The sequence below is a fragment of the Lepidochelys kempii genome, chromosome 1 (genome assembly GCF_965140285.1).
Source record: "Lepidochelys kempii isolate rLepKem1 chromosome 1, rLepKem1.hap1, whole genome shotgun sequence".
NCBI classification, from domain to species: domain Eukaryota; kingdom Metazoa; phylum Chordata; order Testudines; family Cheloniidae; genus Lepidochelys; species Lepidochelys kempii.
Window position 1 is genome coordinate 202764101 of NC_136380.1, and position 18065 is coordinate 202782165.

Below are 18065 nucleotides of genomic sequence, written 5' to 3' on the forward strand. Positions count from 1 at the left end.
CACATGTGAATTTTCAAGCAGACCATTTTTGGATTGGCCAGATTAGGGGACATGTTAAAATTGGGTTTATAATGAAAGACATGCATCAACCTTAACTATGGAATAGATAAGTCTCTCTTAAGAATGCATGGATCACTTTACCTTTCGTTAATAACAGTGCATGCATTTGATTTTGATTCTAATGTGAAGGTCAGCCAAACAAAATACCACATGGATACGAACACATGCACACAAGCATGTACACACAGACAAGAACATGTACATATGTGCACAAGAACACATACACAAAACTTGATTCACCAATAAAAGTGGTGAGTTCACTGGGCTGTTATTTCTGTAAGTTTTTGGATGACTGTGGATTTAATTGGGATACGGCTGCGAAGCTGGAAATTACGTCATCCAAAAATTCCAACAGCAAAGTGTTCTGGTGGCTAGCTGAAAACTTCTTTGTAAGGCAGATGATTGCAGGAGGATAGAGAGCAGAAGCAGCAAGAACGCGGACGTGACTGCAGCAGCAAACCAAGTAGTGTCTGGTAGGGCTAGGCACTATTGTTCACAACAAATAATCTGAACATCTCTCTCTCATACACACATACACAAGCTTGTTAAAATATGAATAATGCCATGAGTGGCATAGAGCTCTATCAACCAGTGGCTCACCGTTTTTAAAAGAGTATTTGATTTAAAAAACAAATATATAGAACACGTGTGGCAAATCAGGATGTGGGGGGTGGGGAAGAGACAGGGAGAATAGGAAGAAATGAACAAAGAAAAGGAGAAATTGGAAAGAAAGCAAGGAGGCGGTCTTGGAGGAGTAACTGGTAGTGCTTTATATTCCAAACACACAGGGAATAAGTGGAGGAAGTAAATGCCTCTGTGATCTCTCAGTTCCAGTAAGAATAACAAGGAGTTTAGCTCAGTAAGTCTCCTAGTACACACCTGGAAAGAAACTCTCTGCAATCCAGGAAACCAAAGAATCCCCAGAGGCGGTGCACAACTCAGAATTACTGTTTTTCTTTCTAAGGTGGTGGTAAAACTTTATCAGGGTAGGGGAAGCACCAAAGAGAAAGTAAAAGACAACTACTTCTGCTGAAAGGCTGCATAGGACTGGCCTCTGTCGTCCCATGTTGCCAGTGCTGCTCAAGAAAAGCACAAACCTGGAACATCAGAAGTTTAGCAAGTGTGGGCTGGCAGGGCTGTGCAGAAGGTGTTTCTCCATCAATGTGCATTGTACTCTGCTCTGTGTCCCGTGCTATTGATCTATGAACAGGACATCTGGACTAGTGGCGGGGCGGGGGCGGGGGGGTGTCCAGGAGTGGAATAGCATGGGGGCTGCAGGCCAGAATCAAGGCATATTGGCTGGGCTGTGTGGGTAATCCAGGTGTGGGAATAGCAGGGGGCTGCAAGTCAGGACTAAGGTGCATTGACTAGGGTTGTTTTTTGGTCTGCCCTGGATGTACTGCTCAGATGTGGATGAGATCTTACATATAAATGTTCTTTGTACTGAAGAACACCCACGTTTGGGGGCTATAGGGATCTCAAGTTCTTCAGCATGCACATAAAACAACCTGTGTCTGCTTCTAAAACATTACTGCATTGATTCCTCCTTGAAATACAAAGCAGACAGAGAGATAGCAATCTTCGCACACTCACACCTTATTTTTCATAATTATGCATCTTTAGGGTTTCATAATGACCAATTTAATCACTTTTGCCGTTTATAGGGCTATAACAGCCAATCACGATAATGTGCTTGGTATTTGGTAGGAACCATTTAATGCCCAAGAGCCCTTGTTCTAAGCCACTTGATGCCACTTTAACTTGACAGACAGACTCTTATGACTGCAAATTGCAAAACCTCCTGGATGAGGCTCATTTCTTTAAAACAAACTCTATTCACGGATCCCCAAAGTCTCTGACTGAGGAAATCTTCCAGCTGCACCAGGATATATACAGATCAGCAGAAGTCAATCAGTGTCAGTCTCCAATAGGTATTCCATTATATATTACATAATTTTCTCCTCATATGCCAATTAAAATCTGAGTTTTAGGAAGAACCCATAGAAATACCAGCAGTGCTTCTGTCAGTGCCAAGCCTTCTCTGATCCTGGCCCTTGCTGAAGCCCTTTCTGTTCTCAGGACAGGGATTCGTGAAACAAGTCACTGAGACTGTTGCATACACACACTCAGTATATTATGTGCTGTACATTTGGGGATGGTATACTGCATTCTTCCGACCAAAGAAAAACTGAATTGCTGCTTTAAATGAAAAAAAAAATCGAGGTAGCCTTAACTGTAGAGTTGCAACTAGCAGCTCCATAATCTATACACTTAGTGGTGTTGGGAATTTCACCAACACTAAACATCTCGTATTGGATGGACTGACCTACTAACTCCATGGGACTAGTGAGAACAGGCCTCATAGTTTGTAAAGCGCCAGTTCAGAACACAATCTTTATTAACCTTCGTCTTTCCTAGAGAACTGATCTGTCCTTCCTTTTTCCCCCTTTCCCATGACACAAGAAGGAGGGGACATTCAGGGAGATCAAAGGGCTTGTAAATTTAAAAGCAATAACGGAAACACACTACATGCAAACAGTCAACCTGTGCAACTCACGGACACACAAACAGACAGAGTACGAATCAAAAGGCCCAGGGCAATAATTCAAGGACTGCAGTAAGATCATGCCTAGTAAACACACGCAGCGTGGGACAAGAAATCAGTGAACCAAAATTGGTGTGTTAGGATTAGGCCTAACTAGAGGATAAAATAATGAATTGATGGGCTATTTCACCCATCACCCCCCTGCTTTAGGTTCCTTAAAGAGAGACTATGGAGGGTGAAAAATTAGCAGTGATGGAGTGTCAGTGTAACAATTGTTAACTGAAAGAAGGGGAAGGAGAAAGCTTCGCCATCATGGCTGCGACCCTCACCATTTCCTGGGACATTGGGATCCACCATGACATTACTGGGCCCTTTTTCCTCTGATCCTGAGGGACACCCTGACAGATTGGGCCAAATCAGGGACTCAGATAACATCACCACCCCAACTGGTTCCACATGAATGCCAAACACCACCCGGGATGTGGTGTCCACCCAGCGCAAGTGTCCTTTCCGTCCCCAGCAACTTATTTCTTCTTTCCTACCCCTCTCCTTTTTCTTCAGTCTAATAAGAGTCTGACTTAGCTGGACAAGACTGTGTATATTACAACATAGCTGCAAGCCTGTGACCAGAAAGAGGCAGCTAAAAGCAATGCCCCAAACAGAGCCCAACGCTGGTACAAATTGCCAGATCTCAGAGTGGCATGCCTGTATTTTACCTGCAGTGAGGTTTCAAGTGAGAGTCAACACCAGAGAGAAGCTGCATTTTCTAATCGGTCCCATTTTCTCTCCTTTCACGGGTGTGTTTGTCCTGTCTGTTGGGGAATGGGATCAGACTTGAACAACAACTCCTGCAGCCCATCTCAACTAGCCTCTTTTCTTTCCCCCCAAAAGGACAGCTACCACCACCTTTAATACCATCTAGAAGATTGCCAAACATGAGGGGGTTTTCTTCTAAAGGCTCTCTACAGCTAAAGGGAAAGGAAACAAGAGACACTGTTACAATGAAAGCCTTGCTTTATTCTTCAAATGCTTTAGCTGCTTTGTCCTTTTCTGTGATAAAAGGTTTAAGAAATGTTTAATGATGTGTTTGCCATGGTAATAAGCAGGCTGAGGTCTCCGGATACCAAACCCCAAACCTTGTTTAACACTGTTTAATATTGGGCAGCTTCAGGGTCATGTTAACGCCTTTGAATACATGGGCCCAAAGAGTCAATCTAAATTTAGTATCTCATGCCCCAACCTGGGGTGAAGCACAAAGGCCACACTAGTCAGTGGTCACTGATCTGCAGTGAGTCTCCCGATGCCCTACCATATGGATCACACCTCCTGGGTGAATGAACATACTGAATAAGCTCCCCACAATTCCTGCTGCTGCACAGTTTGCTCCCGTGACGCAGTGAAGTTGAGGGGGGCACTGACTGGGAGTTCAGAGGGAGTGATGTGTTCCACTCAGTGAATGAAATAATACAGAGAACACCACAGTGCTATTTTCCCCTTTATATTTTCCTGGTGCTGGAGGGAAAACAAAAGAGAAAAAAACACATTTTAAAGATGCAGCATTTAAAGAAACAGATTTCCAAGCTCCAGGCTGTTCACTCTCACCAGACAGGAAAGGGGAGGTTGTTCCATGAGTTAAGATTGAAGATTCAAACCAAACCCCTTGCGGGGGTGTATGAGGGGACAGACAGCAACCCTGTGCCAAATTCAGCCCTACTGTACATGGGGTCCAAACACAGGTCTACACCCATTTCCACCAGGCCTGTGTTTGGAGCTTGGAGAAAAGCTCCTTGTTGTGGGAGGCTGACTGGCAGCTGAAGTCTCTACAAGTCATCATCCTGAGCAGCCTCAGGTTTTCCAGCCCTTACAGCTCGTCTTTTTTTTACTCTGTGCCTGTCCGCCTTTTAGAAGAGCATCTTTCAAGTTCTGCTTCCCTCATTTCCTTTCCCAGTGCATGCCCACCCACACACCATCCCCCCGGTGACAGCTGCGTGCCAACTTACCAGCCTCCTGTGATCACAGAGCAACAAAGTGTTCGTCACCAGCTCATACTTCAATCAGTTCCTGCTTGCACAGTGATGTAAAGGTGGAGAGCACTATGTATTACTGATTAGCATGCTTGTGTGTCTTTTCATCCATAAACTTCAGAGCCTTTTCTAACGGTGGGTCTGCAGCATCATCACTATTTTACAGAGAGGGAAACTGAGGCAGGGGACTGCACTTGCTCAAGGGTCACACAGAGAGTCAGTCGCAGAAACAGACATAAAACCCAGGTCTCCTGATGTCCGACCATAGGGATCACACTTCCTGGATGAATGAACGTACTGAATAAGTGTTAGGCCTCAATGTCACAGTATGACAGACTACAGTTATCATGATATGTGGACACTGCCACACCATACATTACATAGAGGCCTGGCTGGGAAGGGGATGGGGGAAACACATAGGATGGGGAGCTTGCGGGTGATAGAAAACATTCTGATTTTCCTCCCTGCAATACAAGAGCATAAATCCATCCAGGCCTTTCCCCTTGCCCCTTAGAGGCTACTGAGCCCAGCTCAATTATTTCTGAAGCCACTGTGTATTTGACAAACGTAGTCTCCTGCCGGCATATTTTCCAGCTATTCGTGGAGCCAGCAGGCATACTGCCATACTGGGCTGGTGCAAGGCAGGGAGGAAGGAGGAAACACGGGGGAAGAGAAGCGAGAGAGAGTCCATCTTATTGCAGGTGAGAAATGTAAGGCAGTGAGGCTTTAGGGCTGTGTATGAAACTAACACTGCAGCTTCAAGAGAGTGTTTGCTGCAGCACACGGTCCAGGGCAGAGCTGTCATCAGCCTTCACTGGGCCCCATGTAGGAGGAAGCTGTGGAAAGAACCAGCTCCTGCTTCAGTGCAGAGAGAGAGAGAGAGAGAGACGTGATCAGGCCCTAAGTAGCAAAATGGGGGAGAGGGGAAATCTTCCTTTTAGAAAGTGCCTGGAGAAACTCCTGACTTTTCCTTCTTATTATTGAGGCTCATTTTCCCCTCCCTGCTGCGATGAGAGAGGGAGCAGCCTACTCGCTGCAAGGAAAAGAATGTATATATTAGCTATAGAAAAAATGCAACCTTTCCATTTTCTTTGTAAGGGAGAACTCTGAAACGTGCTTATGCTGGAAATGTTAAACATGGACGGTCATGAATTCTCTCTCCTTAATGCACCCATCACCTCTTTGCATCTCAGGAGTCGCAAGAACAAGGGTGTTTTAAAACCTGAATAATGAGCCCAGGCCATAAACATGCCATCACCAGTGGGGATTGTAACATCCAGGTACTGAGAAGACTGAACTCAGGACCTAAAAACACAATCACTCCCACAGAGTTAAAGGAGTAGCTCCTTTTACTGTGAGTACATAGCAGGCTGTTATAGTTGCTGAGGCTGGTCACTGCAGGGAGACAAATTACATTCACCTAGCCAGTGTATTCTCACTGGTTATATCATCCACAGGCAACTCACTATAGATGAACTGATCACTCTCTGTAACTCAGCAGTTCTCAACCTCTGGGGTGAGATCCACAAGGGGATTGCCGCCAACAGTTGTTTGGGGAGGAGTCCCATTTGGTGTGCAGGAGCCTGCACAGGGGCAAGCAGATGAAAACCAGACAGGCCTCTCTAGCTTACCAAACAGAGTGAGGCAATGTGAGGCTTGGTGACAGGCAATTGTCCTCTTAGTTATCCCAATTCAAATCCACTGATGCCAATGGGTGTGTAAGGGTGGGAACGGAGGAGAATGTGGTCAGGTGCGGTGCATTAAGCTGTTGCTGGGATCCCACTAAGCTGTTGTGTGGTATTTCCTTTCCCTGTCGTTGAGGATTATGAAAGATTTTGATCTCTCTCTCTCACCCTCTGCTTGGTTGTTTTGGGATCTTCATAAACTAGTGAATAGAAAAAGCTCAAGTGATGTTCAATATCAGCCTAGAGTTCTATAGCCTTTTCATCCCAAACTGCTCTACACAATAGTCACATTACCACTGGACTGCAGCCACCTCTGGGGGTGGAGAGCAGCAGACTGCACAACTGTGCTAAAGGTGGGACATTATGACCAGAGAACTTAGGGGAAACACTAGTCCTATTAAATATCCCATGGTCCTTTTCAAATATGTGCAGAGCAGCTTAATTTGTAAGTCTCACATAAAAGGACCCTCACACAGGTTAGCAGAGAATGGACAGACCACTAAGTAAAGACACCACAGCTCCCCAGCAAAGGCAAGCAAAATCATCGGAGCTATTGAATGGCAAATGATTAACCAGAAACTGATGGGCAAACTTACCCTGGCTGTAACACATTCCACGGGATAGAGTTGAAGCAGAGAAGAATGTGGCCTATTTCCTGTGTTACCCTAACAGCCGGAAGACTTGCACCGCCAAGAAAGCCCCACTCCCTCTCTGCCACTGAGGCAGAAGAGAGAAATCAAAGCTGCTAAGATGATAAATATGTCATGCATCAGCAGTGTTTGCGCTGGATCAGTAGTCCAGGCAGTGGGACCGGATGGGGAATGGTTACAATACGAGTGATCTGTGAGCAGCACGTGTGTGTCTGGGCACGGATGGAAGAAATCAAAGTCCTCTTCTGTGTGTGTGGAGAGAGCACGGTCTCAGGATCTAGTTTAACACAGAGGAGAAAGGGTTATGATATTTTCCTGCTCCCAGGCCATGCAGGAAAAGGAGAGAATTCTTATAAGTAAAAAAAGGGGGTAGAGGTTGGGACACCAGGAAGAGAATAAAGAGGCTGACAGTTTTTGATGTCTTCTGAGAAGCCTTGGAACATTTCAGACTTTGGCTTGCATCCCAGCCTCTCTGTGAGCTGGTGTCCATTTTCACACTGTTGGGAAAAATGAAGACAGGCCGAAGAAATTTCACAAGACTCTTAAAAACAAACCAACAGTGACTGCAGAAGGCCTGGAGGGGTGGGTGGGTGGGGGGTGTTGGGGAAATCTCTGTGAAGAAGAGGCCATAATCCTGGCAAAAATTCTAGTTGAGGGGAAAGTAGAAAAAAATGAGGTTTAAAATTACCAGTCTTCCCCCAAGCCTCCTAAAAATCGGGGGTCGGTCCAATACGTTTAAGTTCTACACTCCCTGTTTGTGCAAAGGCAAGGAAGGGCGGTGGAGTGGAGAACTGGAGGAGCTGGTGCAGCAACAAGAAACAAAACCCCAGATGTATATACAATACTTTTCCTCCTCAAGATTTTGTTCCTGGGGGTTTGAGAATGCAGCAGAGACAGAGACTAAATCCAAATGGATTTAGATAACCAGAAAATCCTCTTTTCACTCACCATCACCTAGTATTTATGGCTTTTGATGGTCCATGCTAGGGGTTTGCTGGTTATCTTCTTGTGGCAGGCCCTGGTTTTTCCTTTGGGTGTCCTGTGCAGCACCAAGCATGTTGTTGGGTCTTTAGATATAAAGAACAATAATGGGAGAAAATGCTAGACAAGTGCTTGAGAGACCCCTACATGGGCCAGACAGCCACCTTCAATCTTGCTCCTTCCTAGAACTTCCTGGTTCCTTGCTACTGGGAGTTGTGCTGAAAAGGGACCTGTACACACTTCACATATCCGGAACAGCTGGGATGTTGGATACTATGCCTTCCACATTAGGAATTATCCTGATCTCCAACAGTTAAGCACTGAAGCATGAAGCTTAATATCCCTTCCAATACTTTTATCATAAATTATAACTCTGGATAGTCTTGTTATCCATAGAAGTGTCCAATCCCTTTCTGAATCCTGATAAGTTCTTGGCTTGAGTGATTCCTTGCGGCTGTGACTTCCACAGTCTACTTACATGTTAAAGGAAGAGTATTATATAATACTCCTTCGCTATTACATATAGTGCTGGGACATAGAGCTACTTCCTACCCTCTCAAAACATGAGTGTGACTGCTTTAAGATTCAATGAGATTTGCTCATTCCCTATGTGGAGAGAATCAGTCCAGTATGTTTAACAGGCCTTCTCATTCCTCTTTGTTTCTACCACTAAATGGAATGGGGTTTTGCAAAAATGTTGCTTCTATTCTGTTCTATTCAGCTTCTTATAACACACTCATCACCAGAGTATCCTAGCTCCTGTTTTGAGCCATATTGCCTAATTTTAGATACAGCCTGGTGGTCAGAGAGATCTGAGAGGAGTTGTGGTGTTCTTTTCAGAGTCGTATCACCGATCTACATAGTGGTCATGAAGGGTGGACAGAGAATGAAGATACTTGGAGATTTAATGCAGAACTAGGCAGGAGATCATACACTCTGACTACATTTTAGGCTTGGTCTACACTTAAAAGGTACATAGGCATAGCTACATTAGTAAGAGGTGTGAAAAAAACCCATACCCCCAATGGACATAGCTATGCCAACAAAAACCCCCACATACATACGGCTATACTGACAGAAGAGGGCTTGTGTTGACATAGTTACCAGCGTTTGAGGAGGTGGTATTCCTACACTGACAGAAAAACCTCTTCTGTTGGTGTTGGCTGCATTCTGCCTAGGCAGCTATGCCGGCATAGCTCGGAGACATAGCTGTGTCATCATAGGCTCTGTAGTGTAGACATAACCACAGAATTGAGCTGTTTGCAATGGAACTGGTTTGGCAGAAGTCTTTCATGCTGAACGGGTTTAAGGATCGATGCAGATTTGCCCCATTGCCATACCAGTGCTGTTTAAAACCATATGAAGTTGCAGTGCCCTATAGGTACCTCTACCACAGTTCCAGCCGCAGCACCAAGCGGCAGCACACTCTGGGAGAGTTCAGAAGGCAACTGATGCATTGTGGGATAGCAGTGGAAGGACTAGTTGAACCATTTCAGCTAGCCTGCCTCCATACTGACATTAAACAGATTCAGACTGAAGTGGTTCTTAGGCCTACTTTCTAGGGGTAAACTCACTTATTAAAATGGTAAATATTTCTAGTGCAAACAACACTTTACTGTCCTCAAGATCACCAAAAAAATGTTCTTAAATCAACCAAGCATTTAATATACCTTTGAATAAGACGGAGGGAGAATTTAGATTGCATATCTCTAGATAGTAATAAGAAAGCTTTTTCATGTTCAGTTTTTAAAGTCCCTGAGACTGGAGATCAGGGTGGCATTAAACAGCTCAGCAGGTGGAGTGGAATGGGTAGGGAGAGGGAGGAAGGAGCGATTCATTAGCTTGAACAAACCCAAGTACAGAAAAATACACAGTACAATCAGTGTGTTCTCAAACAAAGGTGCCACTTGCATTCTGCCAGTAACTAAGTTACTGGGTTCTTTTCTTGACCATGCACAGAGAGGTTGGATCACAGGTCACAGGGCATGATCTGAGTGGAGCTGCTTCAGAGAGGATAGACTGTAATCTAGCGTCACTGACCAAGGCTGGGTGTGCTGTCTGATAGAGGCCTTATAGCCTCTTCTTACCACATCTGAATGGCAGTGTGTCAGATGGTACAAGGAAGGCCTTGGCATTACTGACCATGCCTGGGTAGTGGCAAGATAACAGGTGTCAGATAGGTTTGCATCTCATGAGAAAAGAGGTGTACTTTTAAAAAAAATGTCAAGGGCATGACAACATGCAACATAACCCCATTAATCTCCCCAAACTGTGTCACAGGGAAGAGCAGCTGGGACTTTGCCTCTTGTGGAGATGAGAGAGCCAGGATATCCCCAGTGAAAGATTTCCTGCAGTGACAATTGATAAATGTATCCACTCTATATAGCTAGTCATAGATACTTATCCCCACTCTAGGTAAATGAAGCACAATTTCCTGCCAAGTCCAATTCAGGTGGTTCCCATCATATTACCATGGGTTAACTTTACAAGCCAAGATGCCAGGTGATCTACTGTAGAGCAGGCTTAACACCTCCAGGCAAGAGAGATATCAATAAAATGGTAGGGAAGAGGAACGTGGTAATGGAATTAGAACTTAGGTCCCAAAAATTCCCAGGTGAAAGCTTTGCCATCCAAGATAAAGGAATAACTCCATTAGTTCCAACTGATAGACAATGACTATTAGACTCTCCATAACTGGATAGCAAGGATGTTTTGGCTTTACAGTCCACTAGCCTGAAGAATAAAAAGGAAAATGGTTCTGCTGGGGAACTGGGGTTACTTTCTCTCCATCTATGTGACACTTTCTGAGGTACCCAGGATTCTGAGGCCCCACGCTAGCACATGCCGTTAGCATGAGAAGACCTTGTCTGTGCCTGCCCTGGATCAGCTCCTCAACTCCACTGGCCACGGCCAACACAAACACTCCCCTCTAGGCCTTGCAGACCCTTCTGTCTCTCTACAGGTGAGCAATAGACACACTCCAACCTCCAAGGTCTCTGAGGGTCTTCCTGGAGCACCTAGAAACTGTTCCACAGATACGCTGATTCCAAAGAACCAGAACCACTCATCTTACCAGTTTCACCTCAAATCACTACTCTGTTTAAATCATACCACTTAGACACTTCCCACAGAACAGCTTTCAGGATCTATGGATGCTACACGTCTACTTCATCCAGTGCACTAAATGCCCCAACAACTACTAGGTGGCTGAAACCAGCTAATCACCATGCTCTCAAATGAACTTTCACAGGAAAATGATAAAAAGACAAAAACACCCAATCACCTGTGAGTGAACTCTGTTCAAAGTGATCGCTCTATAGCTGACCCCTCAGTCCTCATCTTCAAAGGAAACCTACACAACACCTTAAAAAGACAAGCCTGGGCGCCTAAATTCATTACTCTGCTAGACACTAAAATTCATGGAATGAACAGAGACACTGGACATATGGCTTATCACAACAATCTGTTACCCACTATCCCACTCTTTTGTCCTAGGACTGTAGAGGTGTTAACAGGCCACTCTACTTTGAATGGTGCCTTAGAATATGTGCTAAACAATCTGTTCCACCTTGCATTTAGCTGTGACACTGAGTACCTTTCCCAGATCTCCACCTCGAAAGCTTGTCTCTCTCATCAACAGAAGTTGGTCCAATAAAATATATTATTTCACTCACTTTGTCTCTCAGCACTTAGATATGTTTATAGTGAAAACAAGTATACATTTATTTAACAAAGTACAGAGATTTGAGTGACAGCAAGTAGTAGTATTGTTAACAAATAGTTACATCTAAAACATATTCATAAAACATGCAGTCTAGAACCTAGACTTACTTTACTAGATACCTTCATGTCTTATACAGCAACGCTCACCCAAAGTCCTTTCAGCATTTTCCAGCCAGGCTTGGCTTTGATTTTCCACTCATGAGACAAATCACACTGCCAGCTTGCCTCCTCAGTGAAAGATCCAGCGGATACCTCTGCACTCCCAGATATATCCCAACAACCCACTGTCTTTATTCAAACAGGATTCCTCCTGTTTGTTTTTTCCTGTATACTCCTTTCTTGGAGATTTTGCAGTCTCTTGGTTAGCCTGTGGCTCAGTATGCAAGTAGGGATACACTGTGGAGTATACAATATGCCATACCGAAATGGCCAGAGAGGGAGATAAAAGTGTTTGTTACTCCCTACCTAAAAGAAACCTGTTTGAAGCATGTCACCTCTTGGTGACCTGCCTTTATTTCAAGGCGTTAGAAACATAATTTCTAGTATAGATGCATAACATCTCAAATATTACCCTTACATACGTTTCACAATTATGTTGACCAGAAGGCTACTGGCTCTTAGTATAAACTTTACATGCCACCCTTGGGTGAACTACTGTGTGCATACCTGACCCAGGGGATCCCTGTAAAACCCTAGACATCCCGCAAGTGGTTTCTGCCAGTTGGCATTCAGAGGTCCCTGGGTCACAAACTACTCATTCAAAATCCATCTCTGTGCCACCCTGACAGCAATGAAGAATGAATTGGGAGCTGATGACATCCCAAGGAATGACATTTCAGTTTTCATTTCCAGAGTACCACCAAGAATTAAAGCTGATTTGCATTGATATTTGCCATCTGAATTATTAAAGGATTCTTTTTTCCTTGCTTCAAATGATACAGGCAACAGCAAGTCACAATTTAGCAATCTCATGGGGGAGGAAAAGGAGCTTCCTACAGGCAGCTTCTGGGCTTGGAAACTTGTAGCTGATGTGAGAAAAATGTCTGATTTTTCTCCACACCAAGGATGGGAGGGGGAGCGAAGGCAAAGAATAAAATGTTTTTTAATCAAGAATTTTACTTCCCGCATGCACCCATCTATCTTTCTGTGAATGGTAGTTCTAGAGAGTCCATCCCCATGGAATCCAAGCATCATGAGAAGCGTCCCTGTATTCCACTGCATGAGCAGTGGTCCATCTTTTCCTATCACTTGAATTCTTCTCTTCCACTTTCCAGCTGGCAAGAAATAATTCCATTCTTCCAGTACTAACTCAGGTGATTAGCCAAAAAGTGTGCAATGGATAAACTGAATGAAAGAAGAGAGAAATAAGCCAGCCACACCTTTCGGTTAGTGTACAAAACAAAAAGGTAATTCTGCTCCCTGAGATTTTTTTAAATCTCTCTATCTGTCCATTAGCCCTCATATGTAGGCGTGATGACCAGGGAATGAATTCCTTTTGCTCTGCAATCATGTGTTACACCATCCAGCCATATTCTACAGCACTCATTTCAATTGGCTCACTAATCTATCTTCTCCGCTAGAACTGCGTCTAACATTCCAAGCCTATGGGCCTCAAATAGCTCCTGTTTAGAAAGAAAAAATAAAAGAGAACCCTCCAGAGAAATGTGGATAAAGTGAAAGGAGAGAATGAAACCTCCACTGGTCTGAGTGGGTTATACCCAGGGACAGTATTAAGGATCGACTTGCCATTGCTAGAAACAGTAGCATTACCCCATGCAGAGCTGCCTTTCCAGTGATTATCCAAAACCGATTTCTAGGTCTGGCATGTTGTGAGATACAATATCCTAAAATTATGACACTTTGGTTCCTAGGAAAACTCATTTAGATTATTATATTTTTTTTTTAGATTTCTGTATGTGCTAATACTAACATTTCTGTCACCAGGAGGCCTGCATGCTGATATGCATCAGGCAGCCTGGTGACCCAGCCACGAACATGTGAAAAATAGATCAGGACTTTTCAACCAGTGGGTCACCTCCAACCATCTGAGAAAGTACCAACCCCCGCACCATTGATAGGGCCCTGGGGGAACCCAGGCAAGGAAGAAAGCAGCAACTGGTTCTCTTGCCCCCGACTGCCTGGGCTTCACCCCTGGTCTGCCCAGAGGCTGTTTCTAGGTCTCAGTTTCTGCATAGTGCACTCCTGCAGGGGAGGAACAGCATCATTCCAAAGTGCTGTGGAACTGGCCTGGAAGCAGCCCTTCTACCACCTCAGAATTGAACACTGTGTGGATGGGGAGGAGGGAAGAAGGGAGACTCCCCCACTCTACTAACCACCCACCCAGAAGCTCAGCTCAGAACCCTCAGAAGCCAGCAGCAAGACCACCATTCAGCCACCATCACTGCATCAAACCCCTACACCAGCTTCAGTATCCCTAACTCCTGCAGGCCCAGCAGGGCCCCGCCCTGCATCTCCCACCTAGCACCCAAAGCCATGCCAGGTTTCTTGCCAGTCCCCTGACCTACCTCACAGTCTTGGTTATAGAAAGAAACCTGGGATGGTCATCCAGGGTTGATAACAGTTGTGATGTGGTTCAGTCACACAGAGACCCCCTTGGGACTGTCACCCAACATGCTGAATTTACCTCTGAGCTTGTTTTCCCTGCCATCTTGGGACTCCAGAACCCTTCCTTGTTGAGCCAGACATGCTAGCCTGCTGCAACACAGACCCACGTCGGGTCCATGCCCAAAAACTGCAGACTTTAACCAAAAACTGCTCAGCAGGTCACCTGTCTCCAGCACCCAGATCCCAATGGGATCCAAACCCCAAATAAATCCGTTTTACTCTGTATAAAGCGTATACAGGGTAAACTCATAAATTGTCCGCCCTTTATAACACTGATAGAGAGATATGCACAGCTGTTTGCTCCCCCAGGTATTAATCACTTACTCTGGGTTCAATAATAAACAAAAGTGATTTTATTAAGTATAAACAAATAGGATTTAAGTGGTTTCAAATAATAATGGACAGAACAAAGTAAGTTACCAAGCACAATAAAACAAAATACACAAGTCTAAGCCTAATACATTAAGAAACTGTTGACAGGTAAATCTCACCCTCAGATGTTCCAATAAGCTTCTTTCACAGACTATACTCCTTCCAAGTCTGGGCCCAATTCTTTCCCCGGTACAGTCCTTGTTAGTTCCAGCAGCCATCTTAGCTGAAAAGCAGGGGCTTTCTCATGACTGAGACTCCCTTCGTCCTGCTCCACCCCCTTTTATAGCTTTAGCATAAGGCAGAAGGGGTGGGTGTGTGACATGGTCACATGTCACTGTAAGACCTCATTCTTCATTACCCATGTCAGTACACAGGAAGGTTTGCAGGTAAATAAACCCATTCACAACCAATTGTCCTAGTCAATGGGAACCATCAAGATCTTAAGCCACCATTAATGGCCCACACTTTGCATAATTACAATAGGATCTCAGAGTTATACTTCATATTCCTATTTTCTAATACAAGAATGATACATTCATACAGATAGGATTATAAGCTTTGTAATGACACCTTACAAGAGACCTTTTCCATAAAGCATATTCCAGTTACCTTATATTCACACTCATAAGCGTATTTCCATAAATCATTATGGAGTGCAACGTCACAATGGTTTTTTCATAGGTCCAATTATACAAGGCTCAGAGGAACAGAAACATACGTATCCTAAACCATTTTGGAAACCACTTAAAGTTATCTAAGGTAGCTTTTTGATGTTTAATATTATGGTGATTTTAGGACCAAATGCATTATACTCTTGGAAATGGGAGATTCCCAGATCCTTTCTAGTGGGACAAGACACATGTTTCTAAGTGGGATAGGTCCAGAATAGATTTAGGATTGTCAATTAATTACATTAACGATAAATTATGTTTGCATTGAAGCCTAGGTTCCTCAGTACTAAAACAGGCCCTATTGTGCTAGGTGCTGTACAAAACATACAAATTAAAGATGAACCCCCGCCCTGAAGAAATTATAATGTAACCATAAGACATGAGACAACAGATGGATATTAATAGGAGATCACACACAAAGCCCCACACACCCAATGAGACAATACTGGTCAGTGTGACAGACAGTGATTTCAGCAGACCAATCATTGCTGAGGTTGTTTGTAGGCATTATGGCAGAGGAAAGGTTTAAAGGAGGGATCTGAAGGAGGGCAATGGAGGTGGCTTTGCAGATGGTTTACAGGTAGCTCCTTCCATGCAGAGGGGACAGCATAGGAGAAACCATGAAGCTGCACGCTGTAAAATTTAACAAATGGGCCATGAAAACTGGCACCTTTGGGAGAATGGATCAACATCTGGAGAGCACATAAGAGAACCAGTAGGAGGGGGATAGATCATGAATGATCTCAAAGGTGACAAAACACAGTGTGTTTAAAGTGGTTGAGAAGTGGGAGCCAGTAGAGGGACACCAAGAGAGAGGTGAGGTGACAAGCAATGAGCCAGGAAAACAGTCTTTGCAGTTGTGCTCTGAATGGATAGAGGTGGGGCAAGATGTGATTGGTCTAGGCTGCAGAGGAAGAAGTTTCACTAGTTGAGACAGGTGATGAAGGCCTGGATGAGAGTCCAGGCAACATGGACTGCCCCTCCTGCATCTCAGAATGATGCAATTCCACATTTGTTTAAAAAAAAAAAAGGCGGGGGGTGGGGGGTGGGGCAGGGGACCTTTTCCTGGCTAGCCTTGGTGTTGTTTTAATGGCCACTCTTTGAAAGCCCCAAAATTGGCTTGGCATATTAGAAGTAATCCCGATGTGGATCAATCAGTGGGCAAAGTACGGGTGAGGCAGATAAAGGGGCATGCCATGTGCAATTTATTGTATGGCTCTGCAATCGATCACATGCATATAGCAACCATCCATCTACAGCAGGGGTGGGCAAACTTTTTGGCCTGAGGGTCACATCGGTGTTGCAAAACTGTATGGAGGGCCGGGTAGGGAAGGCTGTGCCTTCTCAAACATCCTGGCCCCCGCTCGCTCCCACTTCCCGCCCCCCGACTGTCCCTCCTCAGAACCCCTAACCCATCCAACCGCCCTGCTCCCTGTCCCCTTATTGCCCCGACCCGTATCCACACCCCCACAGGCCCCTTGGGACTCCCATGCCTATACAACACCCCCTGTTCCCCAACTGCCCTGCCAGAACCTCCACCCCATCCAACCACCCCCTGCTCCCTGTCCCCTGACTGCCCCCGGGACCCCCTGATCTCTATCCACACCCCCGTCCCTAACTGTCCCCCGGGATCACACCCCCATCCACCATCCAACCGCCCCCTGCTCCCTGTCCCCTGACTGCCCCGACCCCTATCCACAACCCTGCCCCCAGACAGGCCCCCTGGGACTCTCCTGCCTATCCAACTGCCCCCTGCTCCCTGCCTGCCCCATGGGACCCTCTGCACCTTATCCAACTCCCCCGCCACCCCCTTACCATGCTGCTCAGAGAGGCAGGAGCTCGCAGCCGCAGCACCTGCGCTGCCCAGCAGGAGCGGCAGCCCAGAGCACTGGTGGCATGGTGCACTGAGGCTGTGGGGGAGGGGCGGGAGACTAGCCTCCCTGACTGGGAGCTCAGGGGCTGGGCAGGACAGGCCCACGGACCGTAGTTTGCCCACCTCTGATCTACAGTCTCTAGTTATCAAAAATGCCTATTACTGTAGGATCTGAACACTGACATAGGTGGTATCTCTCAAATCTGGAACTCTTGTATTAAATCTTCATGGAAACTAATATCCATGTATTAACTGAAACAATGCTAAAAAACGCTCGGCCCATGACAAGGAAATGTCTCCCACTTGAATATGAAGAGAAAGAATTAGAGGTGAAGACTGAAATTCTGATACAGCAAGGAGATCAATAAGAAATGCATCTTATAGCAAAACTGCCCCTGGGGAGTAAGCGGATTGTAAATATACAACTTAATTAAAGAAAAAAATAGGTCATTTTCCTACACCTCAGTGGCACATGCACACTCAACATTGACAATAACAGAAGAGAAGAACCAGGCACTTGATGACACAACAAAGAAATCACTCTCTCTCCCGGTCTCTGTTCTCACCTCCGTCTCTTCCTGGCAGTGTTTTTACTCTCTCTCCTTCCATTTATGCTAGAGATAGGCCAAAACCACAAAATAAAGGTCTGGATTTCAGATGTCCCAAAGCTGTTCAGAGTGGGAGTATTCTGATTTGGCTCATGGGGGCAAGACAGGAAACGTGGAGTAGAATCTAAACTCCCCCCAAATTTGGAGTGGGGAGAAGGGGTGTGCTGGATGCAGCATTCGGATTGAGTCCCATCTCTAATTCCATCGAGTTCTCTCTCTTCCCATCTCTTTTTCTCCTCCTTCCCTGA

At 45.2% G+C, this 18065-nt stretch overlaps 1 protein-coding gene across 4 annotated transcripts in view; it reads right to left on the reverse strand.

Annotated features, from left to right (window-relative positions):
- LSAMP (limbic system associated membrane protein) overlaps nucleotides 1–18065 on the reverse strand; it is a 1352562-nt gene that overhangs the window by 149767 nt on the left and 1184730 nt on the right. The gene's annotated exons all lie outside the window — the stretch shown is intronic.